This window comes from Myodes glareolus, chromosome 11 (genome assembly GCF_982192425.1).
Source record: "Myodes glareolus chromosome 11, mMyoGla1.1, whole genome shotgun sequence".
Lineage (NCBI taxonomy): Eukaryota > Metazoa > Chordata > Mammalia > Rodentia > Cricetidae > Myodes > Myodes glareolus.
This window is the reverse complement of record NC_142036.1, coordinates 71,912,809-71,923,276: the sequence shown is the minus strand read 5'-3', so window position 1 is coordinate 71,923,276 and position 10,468 is coordinate 71,912,809.

Here is a 10,468-nt window from a genome sequence, read left to right as displayed (position 1 = left end):
TATTTATTGTTTACACCACTGTGGGCGTGTACACATTTTATCCATTGTGTTATGACTTAACAGGACTTTGTTCTGCTGTGCATGTGGGTCTTTCTTTGATGTGCTCACATCATTATGTTTGGTTTTGCTTTTGTTTTTATTTTTTATTTCTCACGTTGTTTTGTGTGTGTATATGTTTGTGTGCCACATGCATACAAGACCTGCAGAGGTCGGAAGAGGGCAATGGGTTCCCCTGGGACTAAACATACACGTAGCTATGAGCTGCCATGTGGATTCTGGGAAGCAAACTAGGGTCCTCTGAGAGAACGGTCAGTGCTCTTAACCACCGAGTCATCTCGCTTGCTTTTGTTTTGTTTTACTTTTAACATCATTTTTCCTTAGATAATTTATTAATATGGACATTACTCACTTTTCCCAAGAAGTATTTTTTCTTTTAAATTGGAGAATAGTATCATCCCCATCATTTTTAAAGCCTTTTCTCTGCTACCTGATTCCTTTCTAAGGTTTAATTTTGTAGGTAACATTGTTAGTCAGTGCTCATTCTGGATGGGATCACCAAGATATAAAATCCCAGCGCCAGCCTTTACCTGGAAGGGAGAGAAAAGGACTTCGAAGGAGAAATTGAAGTTTCAAGGATCCAGAGTGTGTATTTTTTGATCCAATCCCTGAAAGGAGTGGAATTCTTATGTGAGACAGAGTTCTGTGCACAAGGTGAATCTGTGGTGAAGAACTAGAGAAACATGATGTTAAGCTTATGGTTTTTACTGTACCCGTCTTAAAACCTACCTCACTCTATAGCCCAGGATGACCTTGAACTCCTAAGCCTTCTGAATTTGCAGGTGTGCCCAGATTTATCTAAAACCTAAAATTGGAGTTCCATTTTTAGGAGAATTAGCTTAGCTTTTATTCATCACGAAAATGAAACAAATAGCAAATTTGAAAGAATTTGTGTGAAATAATTTTACAAAGAAATCCATTCAGAGGACCTGGATCTTATTAATTAAAAAAAATTTATTTAGGGTCTCTGTTTGTCTTTGTCTGACTATTTCTCTCTCTGTGTGTGCAGATGTTCATGAGGGTCAGAAGAGGGCACTGGATCTTTTGGAGCTGGAGCTACAGGTGACTACAAACCATCCAGTGTAGGTGCTGTGGACTGAACTTAGGTTCCCTGCCAGAAGTACTTATCTGCAGGGCTCTCTCCATGTCTAGACTTTATTCACCTTTTACAACTAGGTATATTTCTAGGTACCAGGGTAGTAAGTGTATATTTAATTTTTACAGTGCCAGGACATTTTCCAAGCTGTATGTGTTGTTTTAGATTTCTACCAGAAATCTATGAAGGTTTCAGTTACTCTATAACCTTGTCGACTTTTGGTTTTGTCATTAATTAAATTTCAGCTATTCTGGTGAGCCTATAGTAACAGATCATTCAACTTCCCCGTCTGACTAGTGAGTTTGAATGCTTACTGCTCCTGTTTGGCAGTCCTGAAGTTTTACCATTCTGAGTTGTTTTAAGATGGTTCACTGGTTAAAAACACTTGCTATGCAAGCTTCACAAATTGAGATCCATCCCCAGAATGCACAGCGGAAGAAGAGAACTCAACATGTATACCACGTGGGTGGGCCTGCACCCATGAACATATTACTCATACACACAGACACATAGACTCACACACGCACATACATGCGCACACATACACACATACATGCATACATATGCATTGACAATAAATATAAAATAAAATAAAAAAGAAAGTGTATGGATGGGCATTGGTGGTGAATGCCTATAACCCCAGCACTAAGGGGGCACAGGCCAGTGGATCTCTGAGTTCAAAGGCAGCCTGGTCTACATAATGTATAGGTCATGCAGGGCTATACAGTGAGACTGAAATTTTAAAAATGAAATTTATTCCCTGGCAATGCTGAAGCATGCAGGGACAGCCTGTATATGACGACTCTGTTGAAGTTGTACGCATTGGGTTTCGAACAGTAAGACTACGTTTAGAAAAAGAAACACAGGTGGTCAGAGGATCAGAAGTTAGTTCATGGCCACTGAGAGCTAAATGAGGCCCTTGTCTCAAAAACAAACAGAAACAACTTGAAATACTTCCATTTATTTTTAATTTTATATATTTTATGCATTTCAAAATGTGAGTAATGTCTCTTTTTTACATTCTAGGTCAGAGATATCTAATAATGTTTTTCTATATGACAATTATTCAGGAAACATGGTTATTATGAAGTTTGCCTAGAATAAATTAGGAGCTGACATTTTAATTGACTTTAACTATATGATGAAATAATTATGTTGGTTAATGTTAGCTAGCGTATTGGATAGCACAGGCCTAGATATTAGACTTTTGTGGGGGTGTGTTTTGTGAACATCTTCTCCCAGTCCATGGTTTGCCTATTTGTGCATGTAGCTTCTTAAAATATTTTAACTATATTTAAATATTTTAAAAATTTATTTTGTGCGTGTGTGTGGGGGAGCCAGAGAAGAGGTGGAGGGGAGGAATGGGAGGAGAAGATGGCAGGGAAACTTCATCGGTATTTAAACAAAAAGGAAAGGAAAGAAAGGAAGGAAGGAAGGAAGGAATCCCGACTAAGACAAAACACTGGGTTTCACTGTGACAGTCCCTTGCTTGTACGTGTGTCACATTCTTTGGTCTTCAACACTCATTACCATTTTCTGTCTTCCTTTGCCCTCCTTGTCCTCTTCTTCTCAAATCGTGTCCAATTCATTATCAATATGTATTCAGGTTAGTGCTAATGGTACTCAAGTTTTATTGCGAAACTATTATCACTCACTTTTAGAGATGCTGTCTGTTTGGTTTTGCTGTTGGGAATTTAGACTCTTCATGTCTTCTGGTTACACAATCCTTGTCAGAGTATAGTTTGCAACTGTTTCCTCTCAGTCTTTCCACACAGATGATTGTCCCCTTTGCTGTGTACAAGCTGTGAGTTTGGTGTAATTGTCATTTTTATCTAATTTTGTTTTCATTTTCTGTGATTTCAGGGTGCTCTACAAAAACAGGTATTATGACATATATTAGAATATATATATTCTAATAGTTTCACAGTTTAGTATCTTACATCTAAGCTCTCAGTACGTTTTGAAAGTGATTTTTCTTTTTTTTGAGGCAGGGTTTCATGTAGCCCAGGCTGGTCTTGTACTTGCTATGTAGGCAAGGATAGCTTTGCACTTGGTGTGTAGTAAAAGGACTGCCTCGAACCTCCTCTGCTCCCAGCTCCAAAGAGCTGGAAGACAGGCGAATGCCATGATACCTTGTTTCAGAGTTGAGTTTTGTAACTGGTAAGGGAAAGGGTCTCATTTAATTCAATTGCAGATGGACAATTACCCTACACATTTATTGACAAAGCTGTCTTTTCTCCAGTGTTTTTAATGCCCTTGTCAAGAAACATATATATGTTTTTGGTTGAACCTGGGATCATTGGGACAGATTCCTTGGCTCATGAAAAAGCGAGAACAGGAAAACATTTCTGAGATAAACTAATTACGATAAATGGGAAAAGCCATCCACAATGCTTGATTTGTGTCCTGTTTAACTACAGCATTTTGTTCCCTTCCTGGTTGGAAGCTTTTCCAAACTACTTATCCTGATCTTTTTCAAAATTATTTTAAGATCAGTCAGTCACAAATTTGTTCTCTTGCTTCTCATTTTTATTGAATATAAGAAGAGAAACAAAATCTACAGTTTATTTATCAGAATACCTTCTTCTTGCATGGAAGAGATACATTTGTAGAATTCCATGCTTTGTGTGGAGTTTTTACAGCGTCACAGGCTTAATGGCTTCTTTACGAAACTAATAATTTCGCTACGCTGGCCCAGCAGCTAACCCGTCAGGAACTCCCGAGCCCTCCCAATATGTCCAGTACTGTGGTGTGAACATATGACACAAATTATCGCTATAATAATCTCTGCCCATCCAATGCCACAGAGTCCTATGTAAGACACACTTAGAAAACAGCAAGAGTGGTATGGAACAACGTTCAAAATTAGATAGGATTAAGGCTGACTGATATGGAAGGCGATATTATAGAATTAATAGTGTGCCACCTTTTAAAGCAGCCTGGGTGTCTGATGACAGTGTTGACTTGTGACCTTGTGTAAGTCAGGCCCTTGTATTGGGCCTCACAGGTTAAATGTGAAAAATGAAAGCTATCCAATGATGCTTAAATTTATCTCAGTTAGGAAAACGCTAAAGGCTGTTACGGGAGGGGAAGATCAAAGGCTGATGGAAGAACCAGAGACATCTTTTTGGGAATAGAAATATTCTAGGCAGAATTTCAAGCAATGTTGCAGTTAGGGAAGGTGGAAAAATTACAAAACACCACAATCAGGACATGAGCAACATTTTAATGAAAATTTGAATGCCTTATAAATTAAAATATGATTCCAGTACAGTTCAAAGGAAGGCCATTAAAGATGTTTATGGGCCCCGAAATAAATTGCTGTTATATAAAACTAATAAAACCCAAATTTAAACAAGTGCTTAAGTGTGCAAATGTGCACTACATGAGCAGCAGAGCAGGTATTCAGATTTTATTCTGAGTAGATGGATCTGTTTCTTCTAAGTGCTTCTCTGGGGTAGCATGTGTTCCTTTGTATGGGTATTAGGAAACCTGTGCGCTTTCAACAAGGTGCCTGAAAATAAGTCAGCTACCTACTCCAATTTCTAAAAATTGACTGAATTGCCCCGAGGCCTTGGGGTGATGGCTCAATGAATAAGGGCACCTTCTAACAAGAGGACCCATCAGGAAAACGCGGATAAAATGCAATCCTTTAAATGAGTATACCTATGTGTGAGTTTCATTAGCAAATGTTGTTCCATTTGTTATACTGGTAATTAAATCTATTAGAAAGGGTATACCTGTGAACACATTGCCAGCACAGTCCTCGGCAAAACTGCCTTGGTTAAAGACCAAATTCTGTATGTGTTTAGACACTTGTAAAGGAGATTTAATACGTAATTGTACAACAAAGTTCTTGGCTTTCATTAATTGGTAAAAACTTTGTAGGGTGTCTAAGGAGCTCTTTGTATTGTGTGTGTGTTTGTGTGCTCGTGTGTGTTCTTAAAAAGGGATAAATGTCAGCTGCCAAAATACACAGAACAAGGAAGGCCCATTTTAACATTTTTCTATGTAAAACTGTTTTCACTGGTTTAAGACCAGCAAAAAGTGGTAAATGGGAGGGTTTGGTTCTGGCTTCAGCAATGTTTGGATTGTTGAATTACGGCTAGTGGGTAGATTTTACTACTCCACTAGTAAATTAATACTATGATAGGAGTGGGAATAAGTTCATTAGCTTGTATCATGGTGATCCAAAACTCCTATTTTCACAACATAATTTAATAAGTTGTAGAAGTTACTATGGGAAATGCACACACATTCTGCCTGCAAGCTCAAGCCCTTTGAGTTGCAGAGGAGCTAAGAGGAAGGCGGAAAACAAAGATGAACTTCATACATTCTTTGCAGGTGTGAGAGGAGGACATTGAACTTAGAGTCTCCATCATAGGGCTGGTCATTGCCCTGAGCGACATTCCTAGCTCTAAATTTCATCCTTTGCCAGTCTATCCCAAATACTGTAACTCCTAAGACTGGTATTTCTTTTCTATTTCCTTAAGTCAGAATATATAATGCATTTTTTAGAGGTTATTGTGATGTGTAGGAATTTTTCACTGATATAAATATATCAAATTTAAAATTTGGAGCTACTGTATTTATATATATTTCAGTTATAATATCCTTGTGAATCCCAAATAGAGCAAATCCCAAGTAGAAAGTCCAAGTAGAAAGGGTTAATAAATGCAGTAGCTAGGTTGGGTACCAGAGCACCAATAAGATTGAGATATCATCCAAGCTTCATGACTGTAAAGGGCAGCACATTCTGTCAGCTGTGTGAAATAGACGAGACTGCAGGAGATAGAAGCTCACACTTGCTGACGCGACGATTCGGCATCTTGATCGGCTCTGCTTTGTCGCTGTCCTTGGTTTGTCCTCTAGAACAAGACCGTGAAAGTTCTCTTCTGAATACACAATGAAGGAGGCTTTCCGAGAGTCTGTAGAAACTCTGATCTGTAAGATTGGGAGAATAGGAAGGGCTTGGCTAAAAAAAAAATACACCCTCAGTAAGAAAACAAATGAGGAACTGCATGGGCAGGCCGAGGTTCAGTGCAGAACAGTATTTGCCTCGAGTGACAAGCAGTTCTTCCTGAGTCTGGTTGTGTGGCTTCTGTCTTAGGAGCAGACTCTCTGGAGCTTTAAATACAACAGATAGGATGATATTCATCTCTAAAGCCAAGCTTTGACCTTCGCCCAAGGATTTAGGTTAGTCTTAGAAATCATAGATTCAAATGCCAAAGCATCTTCAGATATTTGCATTAAAAACCCTTCTTGTCATGTTTTCGACATGTAATTTGAAATTACATGTAATTTGAAAGCATATTTTCAGAGAGCTAGCCAACCTAATTACAAATCCTTAAGCCTTTTGATGCCTAGAATGAAGAACTTGTTTGATAAGGAGAGCTCATGTGGACTGAGGGGCTGAGAGCCCAGGAAAGCTTTTCCTGTGGTGAAATCCCCAGACTTTCTGGGCCAGATTTTCCAAAGGGAGATGGGCCCATTGGAAAGCTGTTTGTTTAAACAGGATTCTTCTAGATTTCAGTGTATAAATTTATATTAGATGTAGCTTAGCTAATTTTATGCTTAGAGGCATGAACAAAGATGTTTGGAAACGAACCACATGTAGGCAAAGTGGAGTCAGTTAATAAAGATGCCAGTTAGACAAATCCCTTGGATGTGTGAAATGTTGATTTTGTCGAGCATATGGGCAGGATTAGAAGACCTGTTAGGGAAGACAGTATAACTAGATGGAAGGGGCAGTGTTTTCTGAGTTTTTTCCAGTATACCCAACAGAGCTAGAACACTGTCTTCGACATTATCTTCTTCCGTTGTTGTCTGAGGCGCAGTCCCAGATAGCCCAGGCTGACCTTAAACTCACTGTGTAGCTAAGGATGACCTTGAGCTTCTTATCCCCTCCTCCCCCGCTTGCCCCTCTCTCTTCTTTCCTAGGGAGCTAGGTAAGGAGGTGAGGAGCAGGGTCTCAGCTGCCACGGAGGCACAGCTGAGCCTGCAGGCAGGAAGGAGGTGAATTCTTCATCTCTGTGAGTAGCTGAACTTTCAGGGAGTCCTTGGTCACATGACAAGGATTCCTTTATAGGGGCAGGTGGGGAGGCGTGTCAGCAAGGAAGGCGCAACTATTTCCTTCCTGGAAAACAATGTATGGATCACCATAGACACAGGCCACAGGGCATTCTGAACACTGCTCCTTAGTGGTCAGTATTTATTTATTTTATAGATTTCTGTCAAAACAGTGGAAACTGTAACCTTGGGCAGCACAGGTTCTACCTGAGTCATTTTTGAGTTTAGTCTCTGTGATATCCAGATGTCAGCCTCTATCCAGATGTTAACAAGGCATGGTGAATTCATCCCAGAGGTCTTCAGTTTGTACTATGGAAATGTCTAATCGGTCCAGTCATAGACAAGCACACTTTGAGGTCTCTTCAGGATCAGCTTGCCTTCAGTCCACTGCCGGAGCGGCCTAATAGTCCCACCAGGGATTTGTTTGCCTGACAGGGCCGTTGAGCTTTGAACTCTCGGCGGCTGTAACTACCGGTGCAAAGCCTACACAAAGTTGTTGTTTCCCGCAGCGTCCTGTCATGGCCAAGGAAAGGGCTGAGCAGGCCCCTCTTCCACCTGAGGTTTTCTACACGGCTAATAACCTGGGAGAAAGATTTCCTCCAGTGCTGTAGCTGCTTGTCAAGCGCCCGTGCTCTATAAATATTCCCAGTGAAACTTATTGAGTCATTTCTAAATAAAGGACCTGAAAGTAGACAGCGAACTAGTGTGAGGGTCACAGAAGGAAGTGGGAGTGTGGGGACAAGAGAGGGATAACAGGATGGTGGCAAATATGATCAAAATACACTATATTTATGCAAATTACACAGTGAAACCTATTACGTATAATTAATATATGCTAATGAAAACACTGAAGAAGAATTTGTTTTCCTGCCCACTTCCACTTCATTTAACTTTTGCTGCTGTGCTTGTCACCATTCTGTTCTTCAAGTTGACCTCCCCATCCCCAGGTAAATATCCACGGTCAAAGGGAAACGATCGTAACCTAGCGGCACCAGTTATATTTCGTCCTACCCCAAAAGTGGACGCTTTCCCGGAAGCCTCCATAGAATGTTCCTTGGCTCGCATTAGTTGGCTTTGTGTTTAGAGTTAGCACAGGAGACTGTGTACTGAGTAACTGCTTTCTAGGCCGTAGAGTCGAATGTAGCAAGATGGTGCGGCTGTTTCCTCTGATGTGGGTGTGGCCATCACTGCCTTGAAGGAGGGTAGCTGCTCTTGCCTGTCCAAGGTCCTCACATTGTCTTGCTTGTCAAGGTTCCCTCTTAGAGGGAAGAGAAAAGTGTGGGACTTTCGAGGCTCATGAGCCTTGGGAGAGTCTTTGGAATCCCTCTCCCAGGCCAGGATTTTAACTGACGCTACATAACAGGCTAAGGATTGACTGGAGGGATACTTTTGGGTGGTGCAGCTGTCAGTGAGTCAACCAGGGGACTTCCCAGTATGCCTTCCTGTGAGTCACCTATGCGCCTGTAAGGAGTCTCACAAACCCTTTGGTTCACCAGGCAACCTTAGGTGGGTTCATTGGTCTGTGGGTACCTTCTGTATATAGACGAATGTTTCTTCTCCCAGGAAAGCGAGCTTCAGGAGGCTGGAAACACCCGCTCTTTTGCTCTCCACATTCTGAGGAATTTTCTTGGACAGACAGTCACTTAGTTCATGGTAGTGCAAATTCTAATTGGTCTTAATAATAAAAACCCAAGCCAGATATTAGGGGGTGAAAGCTGAGAGGTCAGACAAGCAGGGCAGCAGTCACTAGAGTTCGAACCTCTGTGAAATCCTCAGACCGAAAAGGCTGAGCTCCTGTCTCCTCCTGTCTTATATTCCTCTCTCTGCCCAGCTGTACGTATCACTTCCTGTCTCTACCTCCCTAGTGCTGGGATTAAAGGTGTATGTCTCCCAAGTGCTGGGATCAAAGGTGTGTGTCAATACTGCCTGGCCGCTATAGTGGCTAACTCGTGGCTAGCTCAGCTCTCTGATCTCCAGGCAAACATTGTTTGTTAGAGCACAAACAAAATACCACCACAAATATCCCTCACTACGTATCTTGGTTACCTTTCCTTCGCTCTGCTCTGTAAACTGTCAGACCACCAAAATATGGTTATTTCTCAGTTTCCTTAGCATTTAAGAGCAGTCACGTGATCTTGTTCTATCCATTTCGGGGGTACAAATGTGCACGTGCATACACACACATGTGACTTCCTCTCCTAAACAGATGTAGAGAATCTCACTGAGGACACCGCGTTACTTCTGCCCTTCTCTTCCTATATGAAACACTGTCTTGCTTCCTGTATGCTTTGTAGCCCCTTTGAGACTGCGAGGGAATGCAAGCAAAGATACCAAAGTGACGTCAACTAAAAGAATTAGTTCAGCACATGATGGCACTGTGGACCCGTTTCCTCTGGTCTGTAGAGTTGACCTCAGAACTTTTCAGATAGAATCAGGATGTCCCTATTTGCTTAGCAAGACTGTAGAATTTTCTCAGTGAAGGCGAGAAGTATGGGTTTTGTGTGATGGTTTAGATTTTCCAAATCTGTTGTTTTGCCAGCGTTGCTCCCGTTCAGAGGCAAGGGAATTTACTTTTTCTTACATTTTGTTGAGTCAGAAAATGATGCCACATACTCTATCCAGATTAAGGAAGACCTGTATAAAGTAGAAGAGTCACACAGAGAAAGATCCTGATGTAAAAAGTGTCTCACCATAGCTACAGTGATCTACCCAAAGGAGGCTACGACCCAGAGGCAATGGACTTGGTGGATGAGAATGTATCTCAAGAAAGTGAAGCAGCACCTCCCAGACTAAAGCTGCAAAGCTGATGGGAGGCTATACACAGGCTCTCCATTCCTTTGTGTCTCATGGACTCCTCTGCCCACATCATGAAGGATGTGTTTTCACATCCTATGATTGCCATTGGCTCTTACTGCTTGCCTGCGATGCAGCAGAAAAGTCATGTAAGCAAACTGAAACTTAGCAACATTTGTTACTTCGAGTATCCAAGTTCTCTGAAGAAAGAAGAAAACTTTGATTGGTCCAAGTTCTTTTCCCCATCAATCTTCAAGCAACCTACTGTGGGAATTGGGACAAAGGACATAGCTTTTTCAGGCTGTACGGGGAAGCATATTCTGAGAAGGAAGCTTGGGTGTGCATGTGAGGAAGGTGGCTGTTGTAGAGGAAATAACGGACATGTCTATCCATCTCCTTAAGGTTAATAATAGGCTGAACAGTGATGCGTTCATTCCATTGTGTTCTAGTACA